The sequence below is a fragment of the Pteronotus mesoamericanus genome, unplaced genomic scaffold (assembly GCF_021234165.1).
Source record: "Pteronotus mesoamericanus isolate MK-2021 breed Mesoamerican mustached bat unplaced genomic scaffold, CSHL_Meso_final contig_221, whole genome shotgun sequence".
Classification (NCBI taxonomy): Eukaryota; Metazoa; Chordata; class Mammalia; order Chiroptera; family Mormoopidae; genus Pteronotus; species Pteronotus mesoamericanus.
Genome location: NW_026555092.1, coordinates 11,351,663 through 11,376,978, shown reverse-complemented (window position 1 = coordinate 11,376,978; position 25,316 = coordinate 11,351,663). Strand labels below are relative to the sequence as shown.

The 25,316-nt window shown below is 48.7% G+C and overlaps 1 protein-coding gene across 1 annotated transcript in view; it reads left to right on the top strand.

Moving 5' to 3' along the window:
• Positions 1-6,842: 6,842 nt before the first annotated feature.
• DLGAP3 (DLG associated protein 3) overlaps positions 6,843-25,316 on the top strand; it is a 55,809-nt gene continuing 37,335 nt past the window's right edge. Inside the window, exon 1 of the mRNA XM_054571944.1 lies at positions 6,843-6,903. The gene's annotated coding sequence lies outside the window, so the exon portion shown is untranslated. The remainder of the gene's footprint in view (positions 6,904-25,316) is intronic.

Below are 25,316 nucleotides of genomic sequence, written 5' to 3'. Positions count from 1 at the left end.
TGGAGTGAGTGCTGGCCTATGAACTGGAAGGTCACTGGTTGATTCCCAGGCAAGACACATGCCTGGGTTGCGGGCCAGATCCACAGCTGGGGGGGGCACAAGAAGCAACTGGTTGATGTATTTCTCACACACTGATGTTTCTATTCCTCTCTTTCTCCTGCCCTTACCCCTTTTATAAAAATAAATAAATAAAATCTTTTAAAAAATAAAAACAAGAATTTATTTTTTCTGATATCAGTATAATCATTCTTGCTCATGCATTGCTGTCTTCTCTTGTGTTTTGTTGTTGTTTTTTGCAAAGCATTTAAATTCTTTTCTCATTTCCTTTTGTGAATATTCTATAGCTATTTTTTGTGGTTACCATGGGGATATTATTTAAAATCTTAAAGTTATAACATTCTATTTTGAATTTATACCAGCTTAACTTCAATAACATAAGAAAAACTCTGTCGCCACCCTTTTTGGTTATTGATATCAAAAAATTACATCTTTTTCCACAGTGTACCCTCAAACATAAACTAATATTTCTTTTAAATGTATTAGTATCCTAAATTATGTAGAAAACAAGATTTGGGGTTGCAAACCAAAATTACAATAAGACTAACTTTTATATGAGTTGTTTTTTCTTTGAATGTATTTATTAGTCTCTTAAATTATGCAGAAAACAAATAAAAAGTACAGTTATAAATCATTGTTATAATAATACTAGCTTTTGTAATTGTTCTTGTGTTTATCTGTGTTGATAGCTTTATTTCTCCATGCAGCTTTGAGTTACTATCTAGTGTCCTTTTACTTCAACCTGTAAGACTCCCTTGAGCATTTCTTGGAAGGCAGGTCTGATGGTATAGAGTTTTTGGTTGAGAGTTTTTCTTTTTTCCTAAAATTTTAAATATACATATAAACCACTCTCTTCTGGACTCTAAAGTTTCTGATAAGAAATATGCTTGCAATCTTATTAATGATTCCTTGTATGTGACAATTTCTAGCTGTTTTCAAAATTCTTTGTTTTCAAAAGTTGGATTGTACGTGTCTCAGTGTAGGTCTTTTTGAGTTCATCCTATCTGGAGTTTGTTGAGCTTCTCAGATATTTATATTCTTGTCTATTATCAAATTTGGGAAAGTTCCAGCCAATATTTCTTCAAATATTCTCTCTACCTCTTTCTCTTTCTTGTCTCCTGGGATTCCCACAATACATTGGGCCCCTTGGTGGTGCCCTATAGATCCTGTGAGATGTATATAAAATAGCTAGTCAAGAATAATTTATATTAAAAAAGAATAAAAACTAAAAATTAAAAATACTAAGTTTCCAATGTAAGCAGTAAGTTAAAGAATGAATAAATCCAAAGAAATTAGATGGAGCTTGATAATAAAAATAAGAGCAAAAATCAAGAGATCAGACAAGATATTATAGAGAATTTCAACAAAGCTAAGAAATTGATTCTTAAAATGATTAAAATGTGCACAAATTTCTGGCACTGAGAATCAAGAAAAAGAAGGCACAAATAAATGTTGTAAATGGTGGCACAAACACAAAGGAAGCAGAGATGAATATGGTAATTGGAGAATTTTATCAACAACTTTATGGCAATACCTTTGAAAACTTTGACAAAATTAACATATTCTTAGAAAAATATAACTTATTAGGACTGACTCAAAAAGAAATAGAAAGCCTAAAATAGTTCCATTAAAGAAACAGAAGCATTAGTAAAACAAAACAAAACAAAACAAAACAAAAAACTTCCCACCAGGAAAACACCAGTTCCAGTGACTTTACAGATGCTTCACCAAACTTACAAGTATCAGATTATTCCAATCTTATACCAACTTTTACAGAGAAAAGAAAAAAGAGACAATATTTCCCCAACTTATTATGAAGCTAGAATAACTTAGATACCAAATACAGGAAAATACCAGGCTTGTTTTATTTATTAATGTAGATGAAAAATTGAAAACAAAATATTAGCGGATCAAATCCAATTTGTAAACTAAATAATAAACCTTCTTGAGTAAGTTGGGTTTATCTCAGAAAAGTAAAATTTAATATTAAGAAACTCTAAATGTAATTGATCACAACAGATTAAAAGAGAAAATTGTATGATTATGTCAAAAGATGCACAGAAAGTCATTGATAAAATTCAACATACATTTGATTAAAACTCCTAGTCGGACATAAAATAGAACTTCCTATAGCTGATCAACAGAGGTCTACAAAAATCTTACAAGTATCATCCTAAAGAGGGAATGTTAGAGCGTTAAAGTTTTGAACAAGACAAACACACCCATCATCACCACTTCTGTCTAACATTGTTCTCTTGGGCCTGGCCAAAGAGAAGGAAATAAGCCAAAGGCAACAGGACTATTTTATTTCTCTAAATATATGTATGCATATACATAGATATATATTTATACACACAGTTATTTTATAGTATCTCATAATTTTAACAGTTGAATTCTTACAGATGTGTTTTTGCTATTTGTTGTTTTTGCTGGTTCTTGTTCTTGGTGCCATTTTTCCTTGTGCGTTTGATGATATTTGACTGTGTGCTGTTTATCTTCTTTGGAACTTTATCTGTGGAAATTATTTGAGGTCTGAGATGAAGGTGAATTCTTCTAACAAAGATTTTACGTTTCCTTCTGCCAGGCACCCTTGGTACTATCATCCTGGGACAATTTTATACTAACTTCTTGACCTGAGATTTTTCAGATCACCTAGGTAGAGCGAATTTGATTGCATATGGTGGGAGTTCTACCTTGTAGTTATGGATTCTCAGGAGGAGATTCTTCCTCCCTACACTCATTATTATTATTAAGGTTTAAGATGGGTAATTTTCCTTGCAGTTTCCTAGGTATGGGGATGAGGTGAGTTTTTCTCTAGTTTACCTGTACATTAGAGTAGCAAGGTCCCATTTGGCTTCTAAGTTTATGCAGTGGAATAATTTCTCAATTTGGGCAGACCCTGTGCTTTATCTTCTCTTCTATATGCCCTGAGAGATCATGAAAACTGAAGTTCAATGTCATCTGTTAGCAAACATACTTGTATCATTTATTTATATTGCGTCACAACAAAGCATTAAAAAATTCCGTGGTTTAAATGAATAAGGATTTGTTATTGCTCAAGAGTCCTAAAATTGGCTGGATAGTTCTCATTCAGCTGGTCTCACTTAACTGTCTGCAGTCAGCCATGGTCTGGTATACAAGGTCTGTCCAGAAAAAGTCCAGTCATTGTTAATATAATGAGACTGGTGTGTGTGACATCGATGCAAACTGGCAGCCAAGGAGAGCAGACTGGAGTGTGCATGTATGAACAATGATGACTTCACTGTACTAGTCAGTGGGGGTGGTAGACGATGTTGAATGAGTATGTGCACTCTGTGGCTGTCTCATTCAAAATGATTGAGTGAGTAGAGCAACAAATCTGCATTAAAGTTTGCATTAAGCTTGAACATTCCTTTGCAGATATTTGGGTGATTCAGAAGGCCACAGCTATGGGCAACTGGTGAGCGGTAGCTTCATCATGACAATGTGCCTGTTCATGTATCACATCTTGTGCAGAGTTTTTTTGGTGAAACATCAAATCACCCAGGTGACTCAGCCCCATACAGCCCAGATTTGGTGCTCTGCAACTTCTGGCTTTTCCCAAAACTAAAATCACCTTTGGAAGGGAAGAGGTTTCAGACTGCTGATGAAATTCAGGAAAATACAAGAGGGTAGGTGATGGCAATTGGGAGAACTGTGTGAGGTCCCAAGGTGCCTACTTTGAAGGGGACTGAGGCATCCTTGTTCTATGTCCAATGTTTCTTGTATCTTGTATGTTCTTCAATAAATGTCTCGATTTTGCATATTACATGGCTGGATACTTCCTGGACAGAGCTTGTATCTCTGTTGCTCTTGGTTGGGCTCTATCATATATTTGAGGATCAGCTATAAGATCATCTAAGGTGGTCTTAGCTGGAATAGCATGGCTGTCTTACACCTTGTCTCTCATCCCTCACCAGGCTTGTTCCCACAGAGGAAGCAGAAGGCCAAGAGAAGGACTGGAAGTATACAAGCCTCTTAAAGCTTAGGCTTAGAACTAGCATACCATGATTCCTTCCATATTCTCATGGCCAAAGCAAGTCACAGTCCATTCAGATTCAAGCGGTAGGATTCAAGAGGTCCACCTCTTGATAAAAGGAGTTGCAAAGTCATGTGGTAAAGGACGTGGGTTCAGGGAGAGGTGAATTGGTGCCATTTTTGCAACCAATGTATCACAGCCCCCAGGATAAATAAAGTTGGCTTCAGTGCTCTGCTTACCTTTCTGATTCTGCCTTCATTTAAATTTTGGCTGGAGTAATTTTTTCCCCAGCTCACTGATGCATTTAAGAAGACTTAAAAATATATTTTGTTTATCATTTAAAAAAATATTTATCATGTTTTCAGTGAAACGGTCAACAAAGCACCTAGTCTGCCATACTTCTTGATTGACATTTTGATGAATTTCTGTATCTGCACACGTGTGGCTCTCTACTCTAATTCTCTCTCCCAATCTTTGAGACTATTCAAATGCCTCTTTATTGCTTCTTTACTTCTTTGATTGCCCCTTTCCATCTAGGCAGAGCTGTTGTTGACTCTAGACTTTGTACCCGTCTCTATTAAGTCATGGGATTCCTAGTATAGTTATCATAATTTGTAGAGAGTATGGCTCCTTGCTAAAAAATTACTAGGAATTTCAAACAGTGACAGCAGAGCATTAAACCAAGAGTGGGGACCTTTATAAGTCTGGGCTCTGTGTGACTGCATAGCTCACACTCTCACGAAGGTGGCCCTGATAGTAATTACTGTTTTACGTCTCTATCTCCCTATACTTCCCTGGATGGGTGCGAGAGAACACTTTTCAAGGTAAAACCTGTCTGCTTAATGGTTATGCCCCAACAGGCTAGCAGGGTGCCATGTACAATCAGTAAATGATTGTTGAATGAACAAATAAAAACTACACTATGATCTAAAGCACATCAACTCTTTGATAACAACTTTATGAAAAAAGTAGAAAATCATATTAAATGTCCCTCTCCAGTTTAAGATGTTTTCCAATTTCAGTTAACAAAATTTACATCTTAGAACCGAGAAAACATGGTGGTGCCTCTTAGCACCCTTCATGATAGTTGTTCTTAGGCTTCATGGAAAATGAAGTGCTTCTTTCAGTTCTAATGTGGGTTCCTGGGACCAACCTTCTGTTATTTTTCTCTAATATCTGCTCTTGGCTGATCCCTGGGTTGGGAATTATCTGTGACCTTAGCCCATGATTGAAAAGGCTTGGTTGAACTGGTTTTGTAGGCAGCAAGACAGGTGGATGACCAGTTTGCCAGCCTCCCACCAGACTTCTAGGTTTCCCTGGGGAAAGGCTCTGCCAACTCCTTTATGTCATTTATGTCCATTTATGTGGCATCTTTAAACATTTCCTTGGGTAAAGGAGAAAAGGCTTGGCTCTCAGTTTTAACTCTTTTGGGCCCCTGACTTCTACTTTCTGTGCCTTGGTTTCCTCCTTTCTACCAGGAGGAGAGCCTGTGACCACAAATTGGTACACGGAGAAGGCAATTGCTGAATAAGTGTTGAGTAAGAACTACTTCACGGTCTGTTTCTAGAGAGGAAGACAGTCTCCCAAACCCACACTTCACCACCCCAAAGCTTTCAAGATCAGAAAAGGTGAAGGAAGGGAGGGAGGCTTCAAGGGCTTCAAGGACGCACGCTATTCTTATTCTCCATCCCAACTTTGGGTGCCTGAGGTAGTGTTCCCTCACCCCGATCGTGGGAAATCAGAGCCCAGAACCAAACCCTTCCCCATATCTTCAGCCCCTCCCCCTGCGGCTTCCCCAGTGCGGCCCCCTCCCCCCCATTACAGCATCGCTCTGGGCGCCAAGACGGATTCAAGCCAGGGACTGCTGCAGTCAGCTTTCCTCCTCCTCTGCTGGCTCCCGCAGCCTGTGTCCAGGCTCTGCAGCCTCCGCCTGTGCTTCGGACAGTCCCCTTTCCCTCCTCCACCCCGCCCCGCCTTGGCACAACCCCTGGCTCAGGGCCTAGAGGTGGGCGGACACCGTGGGCACAGGTGGGGGCCCCAGCAAACTCGGCAGGTATAGCGGGGCTCTCCCTCCACACTGGGGATGCCTCGGCTGTGCGGGCTGAGGGTGGGGGACCCCTGTCAGTGGCTCTGAGGCCGGGCGCAGCGCCCCGCGCTGGCAGGGGCTGGGGCAGAGGAAGGGGGCTCCTTGAACCGAGGCCAGGAACTGAAGTCGAGGAGATGACCGGGAAAAGCTGAGGGAGAGACTCCTAGGGGATGTGCCCGGGGGGCTGTGTGTGACATTCAGGGTGTGACTGCCTCGATGGGGCGCGAGACCGTGTCTGTGAGACTGGGTGACTGTCTCCCCAACAGCCCAGCCACTGGGCTTCGGTCCCTGTGCCTAGGTCGGCTGTGCCTGGCCGTGGCACTGTGTGCCTAGTCCTGGGTCCCCGGCGGACACAAACCCAGCTGGGCCTCCCCAGTGTTGTCGCTGAGCGAGGCGTGCGCTCCGTGGAGACCCCGGCGGCCGCCACGGGCTGCGACCTCGGCCCTCCTGGGTCCGGTGCGGGGGCGGGGAGCTCGGTACCCCTCCCTCTCCCGGCTCCGGGCTCCGGGCTCGGCTGCCCTGCGCGGGGGCGGGGGCGGGGGCGGAGCGCGCGGGCGGGATCCCCCCGCCTCCCCTTCCTGGTCCCCGGGAAATCCAGCCTCCGTGGCTTGGCCGCCTCCCGCTCCCGCGCCCGCTGCCGCTCGGCGCTCGCTCGGGGCTCCGCAGTGCCGGGCCCCGTCCCTGCCTGCCTGCCCACCGCCGCAGCGCCCCCAGCCCGGGCCGCCGGCACCATGTAACCCGGCCGGAGCCCGAGCCGGGCCAGGTAAGCCGCGGGGAGGGGTGGGGACGGCCGCGCTCGCCGCGCCCTCTGCAGCGCCCCCATCCTCGGCCTGGCTGCCGCCCCGGCGCCGCCCACGCCCCGGGCTCCGGCGGCCTCGGCTCCCGGCCCCGTGAGGGGCAAGGGCTGGGCCTCCTCCGCTGCCCCCGCCCCCGCCCTCGCCACGGCCTGGCGGCCCGCGGGCCTGACCCGAGGGACGGGCGGAGGGACCACGCGGAGCGAGGACCGACTCTCCCAGGTAGCGCCGCGGGGGTTGGCCAGCCCCAGCCCGGCCCGGCCCGGCTCGGCCCGGCAGGAGGCTTGGGTCTGAGAGCGAGTAGCCAACTGGGTTGTGGGGGGAAGTGGTGGTGTTGGGGAGATCCGGAGAGAAGTTTCCTCTGCAGGTGTGTGAGTGTGAGTGCGTGTCACTATGTGTCTGTGACGAGTGTGTGTGTGTCACCGTGTGTGTCTGTGGGTGATTGTGTGTGCCAGTAAGTGCATGTCACTGTGGGCGAGTGTGCGTGCGTGTCAGTGGGTGTATGCAGTGTGAGTGTGGAGGGTGTTACTGTGTATGTATCTGTGGACATGTGTGCTGTCACTTCATGTGCCTGTGTGTGTCTCTGTGAGTGTGTGTGCCAGTGTGACTGTCTCTGTGAGTGGATACAGGTATCTCTGGCCTGTAGGAGTGTGTGTGTGCGCGCGCGCGCGCGCGCGTGTGTGTGTGTGTGTGTTGGACGTATGAGAATATATCTGAACAGGGTTCACTCTGAGTCACCCACATCTGGGCTTCATTCCCTCCCCACTCCCTCAGGGGATCCATGGTGGTGGGGGGACATGGGACAGGGAGATCAGACTTTTCGGAGGTAAGACCATCCCCTCTCACCAGGGGCTCCTCCCCCACCCTCCCCTCTCAGGCCAGAGCCGCGTCGCACTCCCCACCTTCGTCCCCACCTTCTCCTACCTCAGGGGGTACTTTCTGTGATGCTCCGGTTGTGTCCTTGCTGCATGCTGGGGTCCCTGGTGGTGCGGAGGCTTCAGGTGGGCTGGAGAGTCTGCGCGCTTCTTCTTGGGGCCTGAGAACTTGTGTCATCTCAGCGATGTTTCACCGAGGGACCTTTAGAACCAGGAACTGAGGAGGCCAGGTGGAAGCTTCTGCCCTGTTCTTAGTCATCAGAGCAGGTGGATGTCCCCCAGACTTTCAAGCCCTAAATTTCCAAGTTCTGGGTCATTGGTTTAGTTTACTGGCTCTAGGTGGGTCTGTACTGAAGCTCTTTGAAATAATAATAACAATAATAATAATAATAAAAACCCAGTGCCGTTTTAGCAGTCCAGGGCTTTTGAAAAATGCTCCCCTCTCAACTCTTTCTTCTTATCTCCCCAGCAGCCCTGGGAAGCAGGCAGGCCAGGTTAAGCTGTATGAAATTGCCAATATTCAACTATTTCTGTTTTTTACCTACAAAAACAGCAATTTCATGTAGTTCAGCCTATTCTAATGCCAATTTATAGATGAGGATGTTGAGGCTCAGCGTTGAATTGCATTTGCTGTAATCCCACACTGCTAGTCAGAGGTACAGGAAGGCTCCAACCGAGGTTTTCTGGTGACTCAAGGAGCTGTGCTGGGCCATGGTTAGAGGTTGGTACTCCCTGCTGTGCTCTCCCTGACCCAGGGGGCACTGACCTCCACCTCTGCCCAGCATCCCCTGAGCGCTGGGGCTACTTCTGCACCCAGCTTCCAAGGCCTATAAGGAAGGGGGGAGGAGAAGAGAGGAGGGAGGAGAGGGAGAGGCTTCGTGAGCTGGCAGTGAATCAGGGTCTAAAAAGGGAGCTGGGAGGGCTAGGGTGGCAGGTGTTGCTAAAAGGAACATGAACACAGGATGCACATCCTCAATACCCTCCGCGCATGCGCAACCCCTGTGACCCCACTGATCTGACAAGCAGTGTCCACTGCATTTTATGCCGGGGGCTCTCTTCCAAGGAGTGAGCTTGTTTGTAGCTGTGAAAGGATTCTTAGGGGAGGAACCTTAGAATTAACTTGGTCCAACCTCTTAATTATAAAGTGAAGACACTGAAGCCCAGAGAAGGCTGGGGACTTACCCAAGGTCACACAGCAAGTTTGTGGGTCTCTGGTTAGTCCTAGCCCAGGAATTTCATAACCCTCCATGTTGCTCTTTATTCCTGGGAACCCCTTCCTTCTCCCCATGCCCATCAGAACTGAGCAGAGATTTGAGGAGAAGAGTTAAAGACTCAATAAGTACAAGACTATAGATCCTTCCAGTTGGGACCCCTTTCTAAAGAGAGGGAGGTAGAGATGTTTCTGGAGATAGGGATTCCTAGCCATGTCTGCCACCAGTGTAGGCCACGGGCTTGTCTTGATTCCTGCTAGTGAGGGGCTAGCGCTGCTGCAAGCCAGACTCCCAGACTCTCTTCCGTGGCAGCACCTGCTTCCTGCTGCTTTCATCTCTCCAGCTGATGTTGGGGCTTGAGCCGGCTGAGTTCCATTTTCTTTCATCCCACCCAGTTTCTGATGCATTTTGGCTCTAGCTGGCCTGGCAACCCTTCCATTCTGGGTTCCTTTTGGGTAAAGAAACTTCTGGGGTTTGTCTGATTTTGGAAAGGTGTGTGGTTACCTTTAAACCCTTTCTAGTTAAACCTTCCAGGAGTCTAGGGCAAATGATAAAGATAATTGTTCCCATTTTACAGATGGGAAGACTGAAATTCAGAGAGCTACTCTTGTTTGGTCAGTTTTCTGTTAATCTACTAAGATCAGTAGAAGAGGTTCTTGGAGTGAGAGGATGGAGGGAGTGAGTGACAACGGCAGCTTCTGCCTGGTGGGGCTTGTACAGACCCCTTCCAGTTTCTCACCATCCCCATGGTCAGGAAACCTTTCCAGAGTTTGATTTCATTCCCACGTGGTGGGTTCAAAGCTTCATTTTGCAGTGGGGGTTGGAAGAACAGCTGTGTATCCTCCACTCTCCAAGCATCTGTCTCGATTCCCTCTCTACTCACCCCCCTTCCAGTCTGAAGGCTGCTGGCTCAGCGGGCCTCCTGCTGTCTGGGGAGTCTGGGTTTGAGCTGGGGTGAGGCAGTGGCACCATCGTTATGGTAACGGGCTGCCCGCTCATCGTTGCTAATAACTTGTCAAGTCCCCGGGCTCAAATGCTGTGTGCTTCCCACCATCCCTTCTCCCCATGTCACAGGAAGAAAAAGTGAGGCTGCGATGGAGGGGCTTGTGAATAAGGGAGTCTGGGGAGGTGGGTGGCCTTGTCCTTAGGGTTGTAGCTGAAGATCCCGGGGCGATCACTTGGGGGCTGGTTTACACATTTGGTTACATAATTTGTGTATGATTGTCTGAGCTTTTACATGTCAATACACTCAGAATATATTTGATTAAACCTCTACGTGATAGATGACACATTCATGTGCTTTTACACAGCAGCCCACATGCACACATGCTTTCAAGCATCAGAACATGCTTGTGTATGAATATTGCCTCTACCATCTGCACATAAGGCACTCAAGAAATCTGGGTTTGTGGGGGTGTCCAGGTATGTGGGTTGAGATCTGATCTTTTTCTGATGCAGCTTCAAAGTGTCTTGTTAACAAAGGGACAGAATAGTCCCAGGGTTCCTTCTTCCTTCCAGTCAAGAGCTCATAATGGGAGTGGGCTGGGGATGGTATGGGGCCCCCAAGCTCCGCGATCCCCAAAGCCCCAGCCTCTATGTCCTTTGAGCTCAGGTATCCTCTGCCCCCCTCACTTTATTCTTTCTCATCCTCTCCTCTTCCTGTGTGTAAATATTAAATAGCTGAGCCTGCAGGGCTGATGTAGGCATGGGAAGAGAATGAAATTAAAAAGGGTTCCCTCACCCCCATCCCAACACCCCCACCCTGCAGTCCCCTGCTCCTGCCTCCTTCCCTCTCCTTTCTCCCCTCCCCATCACTCTGTGCTTCCACATGTCTCTCCTCCCCCCCACCCCCCAGTTCAGATGGGAGCTGGCTCCTTCAGAAAAGGGGCTCGCAACAGGGTGTGGGGAGCTACCTCTCTCTGCCTCCCCTCACTACATCTTCCTACAGGGCTGGGAGCCCCCACGTGAGTATTTCTTTTATTTTGGGGGTGGTGGTTAGGAAGGCAAGTGGTGTTTAGAACCAGCTGTGAGTGGCGTTGAGAGGCTCAGGGCTGAAAGGAGGTGGGTGGGGTCCTGTCTCTAGGCTCCTTCGGGGAAGCCTCCTGTCTGGGTTTCTTTTCTCTCTTTGGGCAGAGACTGAAGGGTGGGGTACCAGATGCCTCCGGTGGCTGACAGCGAGTACGGGAGGGGCAGGGCAGAGGGGCTTCTGTTATAAAGAGGGCTGTGGCAGGGTAAGCCTGCTCCTTTCCAGCAGGCTGGGTTTCTGGCTACGCGGTCCGCAATCCCTGGGAGCTGTCCCGAGTGCTGAAGGGGACTCGGAGGGGGTTTGGGCCCTTTTGGAACTGTCCTGGGTCCTGAATAGGGCTGCCTTGGGGCCGACGATGGAAAGGCAGTTGGGCAGTGCTGAGGGCTCACTAGAAAAATTCTCCCAGATAACCCACTTTCCAAGGACAGAATTCCTGGATGGAAATGTAGATTTGGGGGTCCTCCCTGTGGCTTTAGGCCTCACAGTTATTCGTGGTATTTGAAAAGGGACTTCTCTTTCCCTGTTTTAGTTCCCCCTCCCCTTCCCCAAACTGTTAGTGTGGAGGTAGGGATGGGGGTTGATATTGTGACTGCGAGCTCTCTTCTCACTTAGTTTTTAGTAAGACAGGCTTGGGGACACTGGCACGAGCCTTTCCCCTCCTGGGTTCCAGAAGTTCAGGCTCCAGACAGTTCTGGATTTGTAGAGCTGAGGTTTTGCTGGTTAGGCCTGGGTGGTGAGAACTCAAAAGTTCAAGGTAATTTCATTGACTATGTGGCATCCCCCCTACCCATGATACTTTGGACTTTTGGACAGGGTACAGTGAAATAGCCTGCAAGCCAGTCTTATGCTCTGCCCACCCCAGCCACAGCTCAGAGCAGCATTTGGGAGAGGCTTTTATTGGGAAGGAAGATTTCCAAGCAAAGGATTCAAGGAGTGGGTGGGGTTGTTCAGTGCCACAGAGCCGAGAAGGAGGAGGCTACTGGAGATGGGGCGATGGGGAAAGAGGAAGAGCTGGCAGAGAAAAAATTCAAATTGGAGGATAGGGTCTGGGCTTCAGTTCTCAGTTCCCTCGGAAATCTTTTCCCCGCCACCCTAGGGTCAGGGTCATCTCAGTTTTCTGGGTTCTTGTACTGTCTCTGTAACTCCGAAGCAAGGAGCAAGGAGTTATTTCTCCAGGCCCCTTCCCTTGTCATCTCAGGGGGACGAGAGCCAAATGTCAGGACATGCAGATGAGACTGTGGGGGAACAACAGGCAGGAAGGGTGATGGCAGCTTTGCCTCCCATCCTCAAGAGCACAATCAAATATTCAAATGGGATCCTTCTTGAGGAGAGAGGCAGGAGAGGGTTTCCAGATGATGCTGGGTGAAATTAGGTGTGGCAGGAAGTTCAAGAACAGAGATTGGGTATCTAGGAACCCCCAGTGGTACCAGTTCACCCCTTCCCAGAAGTGACTTCTAGTTAGTAAGGAACCCATCACCCCTCATGTTTTTGATGTAACTCAAGTTGATTCCTCACATTCTCTAGCTGCTTGGGAGGAGCTGAGTTTTCCTGTGCTGTGGGTGCTGGGTGTGGGTGTAGGTGCCTGTTTGGGGAGGGGAGGTGTTTGTGCTCCACTCAGCTCCCTTGGTTACATAACAGCTTTGATAAGACTTTACTTTGGAGCTACTGCCACTGCCTGAAGCAGTCACCCCTCCACCCCCATGTGGAATGCTGGGTGTCCACCCCCTTCTCCCTGGCCTCGTGGAGAGCCCTGCTCTTCCTGATCCAGTGTGCCAGCGGCAGCTTTCCTGCTGGGAGGTGTCTTCAGCTTGCCTCTCTGCTCCCTACCCAGCTCCTGTATTTTAAATACTTGCTGCTTTTGTCATCTTGAGCCCAGGTCACCCCCTTTACATTTTTAGGCCCCCAGGTCTCCCCTCTCCTTGGCAGGGCCTTTGGGCTGGGATAGGAGGGGTTCACTGAACATATCATGAAGCTGCTCCCTAGGGAAGAAAGAAATCATCTTTGGAGGTTTTAGGGCCCAGAGATAATTTTCTTATTGTTTTTTCTTTTGTTCCAATAACTGTTTTGGAGTCTGCGAACAATGGACAATACCCAGAGGTACTGGGAGGAAGAACTCTAGCCTTGATATTTTCTCTTCATTTTTCCCTTTTAGAATTAAAGAGTTGAATATATAGGGGGTGGGGACTGCCTCTTTGGCATATTGCATGGATATTAGAAACAGCTTTCTAAATGGAGAAGTGGGAGACTGGCAAGAGTAGAGAGCAAATGCAAACCCATGGTGCCCTTTGGAGGGAATACGGACTTCTGGCTTTGTGCACAGGATAGAAACCAGAGGAGGGGTTGGATATTTCTTCTGTTCTAATACCCCTCCTCTGCACATGTGTATTTCTGTTTGTGTGTGAGTGTGCTGTATGAATATGTACAAACATATTTATGAGTTGGTGTATAAGTACAGACACATATACATGTATATATGTATGTATGACATATATGCATCCATGTATATCTGTGACTGTGAAGGCAATTAATTAAACCTATATGTGTGTATGTGGGCGGTGCTCACCGAGTGATGCATATATGTGAGAGTAAGCGTGCATGTGAAACATGTATGTGGGAGTACATATATGAGTTAATAGCATATGAATATTTGTTCATAAGTTTAATCTTACATGTGAATAAATGTGAGGGAGAAAGAATGAGAGAGAGAGATTGATTGATTGATTCTGACTAAACACTGAGGTTGTCCAAAAGTTGTTTTCCCACAAACTTGAACTTGATCCACACTAATGCCTGTGGCTCTTCTCCAGAAAGCAGGATCCTTGAGGTCTCTCAAATTCTCATGTCATGGGGACCCAGTTGTTCCCCACCACCATCCATATGAAGGGACTCTGCAGAGGCGAAACTTGTAGCCTTGGGGACAGCTGGGTAAGGGATCTGAGGCTCAGGCTGATTAGATGCCATGGGGCTCAGGGGTGTATGTGGGGAAAGAGTCCGAGAGCTTGAACAGTCACAGTACTACAGAGGTTTCAAGACTCAAGCAGCACTGGTTGAAAGGGGCAGGGATAGTAGGTAGGCCCACGTGTGTGCATAATCCTCACATATCTGGGGCATGTAGCAATATGTGTGTACATGTGTATGCGTATATTGTCTATGGCTTAATATGCAAATCTCAAAGTCAATGCACTTTCTAACATGTACACACATGAAAAAACTACAAGAATGATATCAACACAGGGATTTGTCAACATGTACATACATGCTAATGCATAGATATTTTATATATAGGAACACAGTATGCAGAAATACGTGGGCATATGCTAACACTGGCCTGGTTGCAACCTGTCTACTGCCTCCATGAGCATCTCACTCACCCAGGTGAATAACAGCCTGTACATAGTCCTGTCTCCATCCCCAGTGGCTCACCCAGTACATCCATTCTTTCAGCCAGTGTCTACTTTATGCCTGTGATGTGCCATGTTCTGTGCTGGACCCTGGGGATGGTTCTTGACCTTGGGTAACTTACAATCTAGAGAAAGTCAAAAACCTGGAACCAAGTAAGGAAACTGTTAAGGAAGGCGGGAGAACATAAGTGTTCATCAGAGGCAGTGTGGACTGAAGAGGGGTTGGTCAGTTCTGGAGTGGGGAAGGGCGGGGTTTGGCAAAGGATCTAGAGGAGAGGAGGCCTTTGCGCCAAGACTTGACAGTTGAACAGGTGTTCATCATGTGAGCAACTGGAGGAAGAATTGTTTCAGTGACAGGAAATGTCCCAACTGGTCTCCCTGCTTCCACCCTGCCAGCCCCTCCTCCATGGATCCCACCCTGAAGAGCAGCCAGGGTAAGATGAGGTCATGCCTTTCCAATGGCTTTCCATCTCACTCAGAGTGAGATACAAAGCATTTAGTGGGGCCTGAATGACGTAAGTGCTGTGTGTAAAATAGCCCCCAGTGACCTTTCTGGTCTCAGGGGCCATCCCTACACAGGCTTCCTTTTGGTTCCACAGAGATGCTGGGCACAGCCCCACCTTGAGGCCCTTGTCCTGGCTTTCCCCTCAGCCTGCAATGCTCTTCCCCTAGGGACCCATGTTCCCTTGTCTTGTTCAAGTTTTTGCTCAAAAGTCACTTTTTTGGAGTGGCCAAAGTTTAACTTAAGTTAATCTTTGCCATTCTATCCCCTCACCCCGCCTTTTTTTTTTTTTAGATTTAGCACCTACCACCTCCTCTGTGTCACCTATGTTTATCATCTCTCTTTTTCCACCAGAACATACACTTGATGAGAATGGAGGCTTCATTTGTTTTGTGTACTCCTGTATCCGCTGTCTCCAGAGGAGTTCCTGGCTTAGAGTCGGCACTCGATACACAATTGTTAAATGAACACATTTGATGTAGATCACACTGGTAGCCAGTAAGGGGGCCGGATGGAGCCGGGCCAAGGGGTGAAGCAGGAGGACCAGTTAGGGACCTGTTGTAGTAGCTTTGGCGAGCGAGACCTTAGGATGAGAGCAGCCTGATGTAGGACACTGGCAGTGGAGGTGGACACAAGCAGATGCAATGAACGAGCACACATGTGCATGCATACATGCGTACACACTGCACAACTATATATTTTAGGCAGCCAGATCTGTCTCAGTCAGTAGGGGAAGGGTTAGGAGAAAGTAGGAGTGTCTGTGTGTATATGTGGTATGTGTGGCATGCATGACACCCTCCAGCTAACCCTGGCTGCGGTCCTCCCTTTCTTTTGGATCTTGTCACCACCTCCCCACATATGCTTCCCCCTGTCAGCCAGGTGCACACGGCTGCCGTACACAGGTCCTTCCAGTTCTCTTCAGTTAATGACACAGCCTTCCCACTTAGGGAACAGAGAGGTGGAGAGCAGGGTCCTGAACAGTGAGAAGGGTCTTAGGAAATCAGAGCCACAGAGGCTGAAGGGCGCTCCAGCCTGGCTCAGACTTCCTGCTGCCAGACGCGGTGGGAGGCAGGACCGTGTCCTCAGACAGCATGTGCAGTGGAGCCCCCACCTCCTTCGCTCCTCTCTTTCTCTCCCTGCTGCACCCTTGCTCCTCTCTCCTCCTGGGGTGGGTGCCTGGACCACGTATGGGCTTAGCAGGGAGTGAGTGTGCCCCCAGTCTGTGAGGTCAGGTATGGGTGACACTCAGGGAAAGGGGGCCACATTTCTAGGGGACTCGCCGGGGGTTTGGTGATAGGGAAGCGATCTCTCTGAGTCTCAACTTTGGCTGTTTTCCTCTCTCCCAAGAGAGCTTGGAGGATTGAGCTTGTGTTTCAGAATGAGGAGCTGAGTTTAGAATCAGCTGCAAGCGTGAAGGCACTGAGGCTTAGAATGTGGGGAAAGCGGAGAGGAAGGTTGATGAGAAGTGGAGGAAGAATGGGAGTTGAGGGTCAGCCCCTCTCCACCGTTCCCTGACCTCTGCAGGGGAAAGAGGGACCTCAAAATCTTTGAGCCTTTTTGAGAGTTCCTTTCCCAGACCTCCAGCGCCTGGGTTGCCTCAATCCCAAGAGGCCAGTGCTAGAGCCCCTCGCAGGTTCTGGGGTGCATGGGGGCCTTGTGCCAACCTCCTCTCTCCTCTGGACGAGGGGCGGGGGCGCTGCAGCTGCTCCCCTCCCACCTGGGCTCTGAGCGTGGGGGTTGGGACTAAACAGCCGCCAGAGCCGCCCACCTGCCCGCAGTGTCATGGCAACGACTCTGCTCACGTGGACTGTGAGGAAAGGGAGGAGAAGAGAGGAGAGAAGACATCACTACGGACGTGAGAGGATGGGAGGGGGCTCCTCAGGGTCCTGCGTGCCGGAGCCCCCACCCCTGCAGCCTGGCCCGGCCCTATCTCCTTTCACCCCAGGCCCCCCAGGGCATGGTGGGGCTTGTGCTCCAGTCCTCAGAGTGTGCATGTCCTTGGGTGTCCTGAGTGTGATGACCTTGGCTTCCCGTACTGGGGGCCCACGGGGTTCTGGGGGCGATGGGGCTTTGACATGTGAAGAACTCTCTTTCTCTCCCCACCCTGCGAGTCCGGGATGGTGCCTGGGGCTGAGGGGATGAGAGCCCGACCTACTTCTCCATTTTCTCACTATTTTCAAAAGGAAAATGACCCACTTTTCAGCCAATCGGACTGGAGCCTGTTCCCAGGCTGATTGCCTTAGCCCCCCTGCCCAGGCCTCTACCCCATCCTCAGCCTATTAGCCACGTGCTGGACCCACTTCCTGCGGGAAGCAGGGGGACTTGGGTGGAGGGGTCCTTCTCTGCCATCTGCGCCAGGCTGGGGAGGGGTTCTGTTCTGATAGGGACAGCGGTGAGCCAGAACCTGACTGATCCTACCGTCAGCTCCACTTTGGGGAGACCCTTCGATGGTCACAGTCCTGGGCACTTTTGAGTGTCATGTCCACCATCTCCATACTCCCCCAGGACTTGCCGTGTGGAGGGGCAGCTTGGGCTCTGGGTAAGGTGGCAGGACTGTCCCTCTCCTCTCATTCTGTATTAGTGAATAGTGGTGGGCTGTCATCTCAAGCTGCTCAATTTCCATGTGGAAAAGGAGAGCCTGTGGCTTTGAAGAGCCATGTCTGTCTGTCTGTGCCAAAGAACCCTCCTAGACGTTTCTATCTGTGCCTCCCTTTCCAAGCCCCTCCCCCCTCTCTAGGATATTGGTCTGGGCCTCAGAGCCCCCTCCCTCCCTCAGCTATATTGGCCTGGCTGGCTTGGGGGGTGATTAGGGATTTAATTATTTAGTTTCTCCAGCTCAGTAGATTAATTCCATCCATCACAGGCAGGCTGAGTCTTCTACCCCTCTCAGGGCTGCCTGGCCAATCCCAGAGGGAGGGAGAATCATTGCTCACCTGGGCCTAGTTTTGGATCGGGGAACAATGCATAAAGTTCTTGTTGGGGGAGGATTTGGTGTGTGATATTGAGGAGACGTAAGTGCCTAAGTGATGTGAAGTGAAAATGTGTATGTTGTATGGGTATAAATGTGGGGGCATGTATATAAGTTTCTATATCTGTGCAGCTTCTGGGTGCACAAGCATCAGTGTCCATTGGACAAAAATGCACATGCATGTGAATCCTGCAGGAACGTCTGTGCACAGTATGTGACGATGACTATGTATGTGAGAATAAATGCCACGTGAGTTGTGTTGGATGACTCTGCATGGCTGTGTAATCTGCCCCTGGATGAACACATATGTTGAATTGTGACTAAGAAGTCTTGGGAATATGTATGCCCGCGGGTGAGGAAGGGATGGCAGAGGAGGAGGTTCGCAGAGGCTGAGTGATGAGTCAAGGCTCACTGGGGGGCCGCATAATGGCCTCGTCAGACCAGTTTGGTCAGAGAGACACAATACTTTGGAACTGCCAGGACTTGGTCTCTTAGTGGTTGAGAGTGTCGGGCCTCGACTGAGACTGAGACGCACATTCAAATTCCTCTTCCATCACCTGTTGTGAGCCTGGAAAATTTTCTTTACATTTCTGAGCCTCAATTTTCTCATCTGTAAAGTGGGAGTAATAATGGCATCTAATGATAGTTGCAAGGACTGTACGAAAGAAATACATCTAAAGCATTGAGCATAATGCCTGCTCAGTTGTAGCCATTCTGAGCCATAGACATCAAAGGTTGTCTGCTCTGAAATGTGTTCAGTGCCTGAGTCCATCCTATACCAGTTTCCAAAGTGGCCCTCCAACCCCTGTTTGCATGCTTCCCTGGACAGGATACTGCCAGCTCTTCAGGGAACCACATCGCCCTGGACCAGCTCGGCCTGCTGAGGAATTCTGGTTCAGCTGCAGCAAGTCGTTTCCCTCCTGCCTTCTGTTCTCCCCCTCTCCCTATGCCCCAGCTGAGGGGTACTACTTCCTTGTGGCTCCATCACTGATCCTGAACTTACTGAGCACCTACTATATGTCAGCTCTTATCCATACAGAGATAGATCAGATGGAAATTATTCTTTTTTTTTTTTAAAGATTTTATTTATTTTTAGAGAGGGGGGAAGGGAAAGGGAAAGAGAGAGAGAAACATCAGTGTGCGGTTGCCTCTCTCACGCCCCCCACTGGGGACCTGGCCCACAACCTAGGCATGTGCCCTGAACAGGAATCAAACCGGCGACCCTTTGGTTCGCAAGCCGTCGCTCATTCCACTGAATCACACCAGCCAGGGCAGATGAAAACTATTTTCAAAGAGCTCACAACCTGCCAGTATTTACCCCACTGTGTTGAAGAATGGGCCCCAAGGTGAGGTAGCAAGTGCTGTGCCCTGGGGTTGATGGGAAGGGCACTCTTAGGGAAGCTTTCTTAGAGACGAAGATACCCGAACTGCATCAGAAAGCAAAGTCAGGAGGACAGGCTTTCCATGTGGAAGGATCTCACAGTTTGTGCTGCCTCTTCCCCTCATGCTCTCTCCCACTGTGGTCCTGGCTACTCCTAAGCCCAGAATCCAGAGATGAGACAGGGGCTAGGATACCCTGGAGGCTGGGGCAGGATCAAGCAGAGCCGAGGGGTGGAAGGTGCCACCACATGAACCTGGCAGTCAGCCAACTAACTAGCTGTGAGGGGCTCAGTCCTGTTCTTGACTCCTCTATGAGAGAGGCCCAGAGGAGAAGACAGGCCCTGGTGTAGGCAGCCCCTGTCCCAGCTCACACAGAGAGAGCTTATAGGACAGTGTGCTAACCCAGGAGGCAGTCCCTAAGCTCTGGACTCCATAGGGGAACCAGACATGTGGGCCAGAAGGTAGGAAAGGCCATGGGCCTAGTCTAGATGAGAAGCTCCTCCCCAAGGTCAAGTGGACCTTGACATTGGCTTGGGGTTCTACCTTGTACTCTCTAATGATGGCTGGCTGAGGTCTGGCAGCATCCTGGAAGCCAGGGCAACACCAGCCCAAATCTCATCAAATACCATACATAGAAATAAAAGAAAGCACTAGGGCACTCAAGTCAGGAGAAGCCAAATATGGAGATATGTGTGCCAGTTACCTTGGGTGGATCAGTTTCTTTACCCATTGTCACAACTTGAGGAGGTAGGTATTGTTATCTCTGTTTTACAGAAGTGAAAATTGAGGTTCAGACAGGTTAAACGAATTGTTCATGGTCATGCAGGTAAGCTGCAATATAATGGCTGGAGGCAGATCATTGTCTTTCCAACACCCAGCAATAAGGGACTGCGCTTTCCCTTCCAGATCGCTGGAGTTGTAAGAAGGGCCACCAGTCCTGGCTGAAGGGGTCTGCAAATCAAGGGCCTTTAGTTCTCTCAGATGCTACCATCTTTGGCCACCAGGGCTGCTCTGCTGTCCCTGGCATGCCCAAGAGGCCAGGGAGGGGGGTGGAGCGTGGGGGAGGGGGTGTCTTCCAAAGGGGTCCAGGCAAACAGAAATCCAGGTTGGATTTCTAAAACCAAATCCTCCAGGGGCCCCCTGAAGCCTCTGGAGGAAAAGGAGTGGAGGTCCTTTCTATGGGCTGTGGGGCACAGGAGGAGAGCGGATGAAGGCAGCGAGTGAAGACTTTACTTCATGCAACAGATATTTTTTGAGCATCTGTTAGTGCCAGGCATTGTTCGAGATACTGAGAATACTACAGCACATGAGGCAGACATAGTCCCTCATTCTGCTATGGGGAGACATAGTATAAACATGATAGATAATGAAAATAATTTCAAAGGGCAGTAAGTGTTATGAAGGCAATGAAACAGGTGATGTAGAACATACATGGAGGATGGGGCTCAACTTTAGTGAGTGGTCAGGGAAGGCCACTCTGAGCTGAGACCCAGAAGATGAGACAGACAAAGCCATGGGAATATCTGGGGCAGAGCGTTCCAGCAGAGAGAACATCAAGTGCAAAGCCCCCTGAAGTGGGATTTTCAAAGAGATTACCGGTACAGTGGGTTATTCACAGGCTGGGCACTGTCCAATGGGTTCAGGAGATGGATTTAGATTTGGGTCTGCCTAAATGTCTTGAGTGTTTCGGAACAATAAGTTGATTTTCTGTGAAGTTCTCACCTTAACCACCGCCACCCCCACCCAGGAAGAACTGATCAAATAAGGTAATAAAGGTGTATGAAAAAGACTCCAGACCTCCCTCCTTCTATTCTGTTTCTCCTTCTTTCTCCATTTTCTGGGGCAGTGAGAGTAGGAGAAGGAGGTTCCCCTCCGGGTCCTAAGGGCTGGGGTTGGGTGCAGGGCATACTGAGTCTTTAGCTGCAGGGCTGGGTAAGGGGTTGAGCGAGGCTGGGGCGAGGACACGGGCCCAGCTACAGAGACTCCGCCAAAGGCAGGTGGACAAAGCCAGTGTTGAAATGGTCACGGGAGCTCAGGCAAAGCTGGATGTGGGAGGAAGCGGGGGGTTAGGGGAGAATGCCTTTCTACCGGCTCAGGAGTGTGGGCTGTGGGTTGGAGGCTCTGTGTTAAGGCTCCACAGCAGGCACACAGCCCTTTCACAGTGGGCACACAGCCCACCCACCCAAGTTGCTGTCAGGATGGGGTGGGAGGGCAGTGGAGGACTGGACAGAGATACTGACACAGAATCCTGGCCATTTTCGCTAAGTCAACACAGGAAAAGGGGATGGCTAGGCACAGCCTGAAACTTTGGGATCCCAAGGGCACACACGGTTCATCCTCAGGCATGGAAGAGCCCAGGCCGACAGCAGCCAAATGAGTTCCAGGCCTCACCGGCTGTAAGTTCTGCTGTGCTGGAACCGGTATGGGGATGACCTCATAGGCTCCAGTGTGAAGGGACTAGCTGGGCTGCTCCCCAGCAAGAGAGTAACTGTACCCCTTTGCTGCCATCTGGACCATCATGTCCAGCTTACGGCTCTCTCTCCCAGACAGCTTTGTGAGGAAGGAGTGAATCGGTTAATATCTGGTATTTGAAATCTTTATCTCTGCCCAAGGCATCGCTTTGTGTCAACCTCTGAAACACTGACAAACACACTTGGATGCCTAGGTGCCCGGGTGTGGACAGTCTTGAGTGAGAACTGTTTTTTTTTTTCCTCAGCAGAATACCTTTGGTCTCATATGGCTGCCCCACAGAGATTAAGTGACCTAGCCAAGGACACACTGTAAACCAATGACAGTCATGAAAATGAAAGTACATATAATGATCGCTACCCTCATTGAGTATTCAGCATGGTACAGTGCTAAGGGATTTATGTGCTTTACCTCATTAAGCATCATATCATTAGTACCTTTCTGATGGCTCTATTATCATCCCCATTTTACAGATGAGAAAATAAGCTAAGGGAGATGAATCACCTGCCCAAGTAAATATAGCTCGAGTGCGGGGAAAGGGACTTTCCCCCCTTTCAACTTACTGTTTTCCCCTTCAACTTATTGCTGAAGACTCAGAGTCTTCAACAATAAGTGCCATGATCCAGGGAGTCTGTGAGTTGCCTAGGTCTCGAGAAAGGAAAGTTAACCCATCTGGCTGGACAGGGCCCTGGGGGAGAAGAAAACGCCCTGACTCCTTCCTTGCAGTCCTTTCCTTCCCTCATTTTCCATTCTTTTTCTGGAAGGTAATTGCTTGGGGCAGTGACAACCTCCTGGTGAATTACACAGCTGGTTTCCCAGTGAGGTTTGTAACAACAACCCCGCCAGCCTGGCAGCCCCCAGCAAGTTCCGGTTTAGGAAACTAATTGCTGGATTGTGTAGCTGGTGCTAAATTGGGTAATTTCTTGGTGACGGCATGTGTGCCACTGCTTCCATTCCCAGATAGATTCGAGCTGCATCAGAGAATTCGTCACACATGCCACTCTCCCAGACTCCTTCACTCCCCACTTGCCAGCCGGCCACAGGCAATTAAAAAGTGAATGCTTCCCTGGGTCGAGAGGTTCACCATGTGGGCAGCTCTCTGTGTCCTGGGATTGCAGAGACAGGACTTGGAGCAGGAAAATGGAGAACATAACACCAGCACCCAGAGTTGTTACAGGGCTGCAGGGAGTTTCCTTTATTCCTTACTTATCTGACCTTGGACTTGGAACAAACTCCGTACTCACCACACAGGGGAAAAGGCTAAACCACAGTCTGGTTAGCTCTAGAGTATGTGGTATGTGTGAGGCTGTTTTATTTGTTTCCTTTTTAAAAAATGTCATTTTCATTACTGTGTGTACTTCAGAATGGCGCTGAATGAGCTCGGCTGCTCCGGGCTGGCGTCGCAGGTGGGAGAAAAGCTAGGGCATGGGCGTGAGGCCGCACTGGGTTTGACTTCTGGCTCTGCGCCAACTCTGTGACCTTAGGCAGGTCAGTTAGCCTCTTCAAGCCTCGGTTTCTTCTTCTGTAAATTGGGAAGAGGGATAATATCTATCCTCTGGAATAGTTGTAGGAATTAAAGAAAAATGTCGTAAGTGAAAGGATCTTGTTCTTAGTAGGCTCACATTCACTCACCAAACACCTGTCATATGCCAAGCCTTGTTCTTGTTCTAGGGTCTGGGGACAATGCAGTAATAAGATGGATGAAATTCCTGCACTTGCATGGAGTTTACATCCTAGCGGGAGAGAAAGACAGTCCCTGAGTCCCTCAGATTGCGAATGGTAATGATTTAAGAGCTATCCAGGTCCACCGTGCCTTGAGAGCAAACAGCAGGGGGATCTGACCTAGTCAGGGAGGCCAGAGAAAGCTTCCCCAGCAAGCAACAACTGGGCTGAGATCTGAAGGGTGTGTAGGAGTTAGCAAGGCAGGGGTGGGCGGGCAAAGCTTTCTGGACAGGGGCAACAGGCCCCATGATGGGAGGGATCCTGGGACTGCAAAAAGACCGGCCTGGCTGGAGCAGAGGAAGTGGGGGGAGCATGTTGCGAGAGGAGTTGAGCAAATTAGGAAGGGCCAGACCCTGCAGGCCTTGTTGGACAGCTTAAGGTGTTTTATCTTAAGGACATCAGGAAGCCAATGAAGAGTTTTAAGCAGGCAAGTGACATCATGAGATTTGTTGTGTTTTCCAGTGACCATTTGGGATTGCGTTAGGGTAAGAACAGAAGCAGGGAGAGCAGTTTGGAGCTTTTGCAGATGTCTAGGCAGGAGGCGATGTTTTTGAGGTAGTTGGATTAGTTAGCAGTGCTTTCTGCTGCAAATACAGAAAATCTGGCCAACAGTGATTTAAATACAGAGTCTATTTCTTACCACGTTTAGGCCTGGAGGAAGGCAACTGCTTGTGTTAGTTCCGTGGCTCACTATCTCCAAGACTAGCATTTCTGCAGTTCTCTAGGCTTTTCTCTTGTGGTGGCAGGACAGGTGCCCTCGCTCTGGCATCACCGTTGTATTCGGGCCTAGAAGAAAGAGGGTGGTGGTGTGGGGGGGTGGTATTAGCAAGCTTTATTCCCTTCTATCACAAATCTAAAATCTTCCCTCAAAAGCCTTATCCAATTTTTATGTATATATCGTTAGCTAAAAGTGAATCATGTGTCCCCTAGTTCCAAGGGAGGCTGGGTAAGGGGACAGGAGGTTGACAATGAATTTCAGCTAGTCAGCTAACAATGATTTGGTGGGTATGGAAATAGGTGGGCAGATCTGTTGTTAGGAAGCAAAAACCAGAGCACTTGGTGATGAATCAAATTGTTAGTCTCTTTGTTCTTCCTTCTTATTAATTATGTTTAGCACTAAGGTGGCGTCAGGAAGAATGTGATCGTAAAACAATACTAAGGAGAAAACCTATAGCATTAAATCAATATCAATTAAATCTTTTCTTTAGTAAATCCATAAATTGGGTATCTCCTTCTCTTAGTAATTTGGATTTGTCTTGTTTACTATTTGGACATTGGAAATTTTGGAAATCCAGAATAAAGGCTTTTACATAAGAGGTTTACATTGTGTAACCTTTCAGAGTTTTTAAAGTGGTTTCATATACATTATATAATTTGCTATTAAAATCTTGGGAGATAGGTGAGCAGGCATCATTAGGCTTACAAGGGTAGGTCTTTTGGCTAGTGTCGCATACCTTCTGGTCTCAGAGCTTGTGCTTTTTCCACTAGACAGTGCTGTCCTATCAGACATGGGTAAGGGAGTTGGTGGGTTTTTTGGAGAGGAGCAATTGCAAGGACCCATCTCCCCTGAGGCTAGAGCGGGGAGAATGAGGATTGATGCTAAAGAGACTGACCTTTGACAAGATGTTGACGAAGGCTCAGTGGCTTGACAGCAGCACCTGTGTGGGGTGAGAGTGAGGTGGGGGTGGTGCTTCTGGGAATGCCCACCCCTGGGAAGCTCAGCATGAGGCTCCAGCTTGATGTGACCACAAGCAAAGCAAATAAGACGGCCTTGGTTTCTGCCGAAGTGGCCTTTCCTGCTGTGAGTCCCAGATGCAGGTCCTGTCTG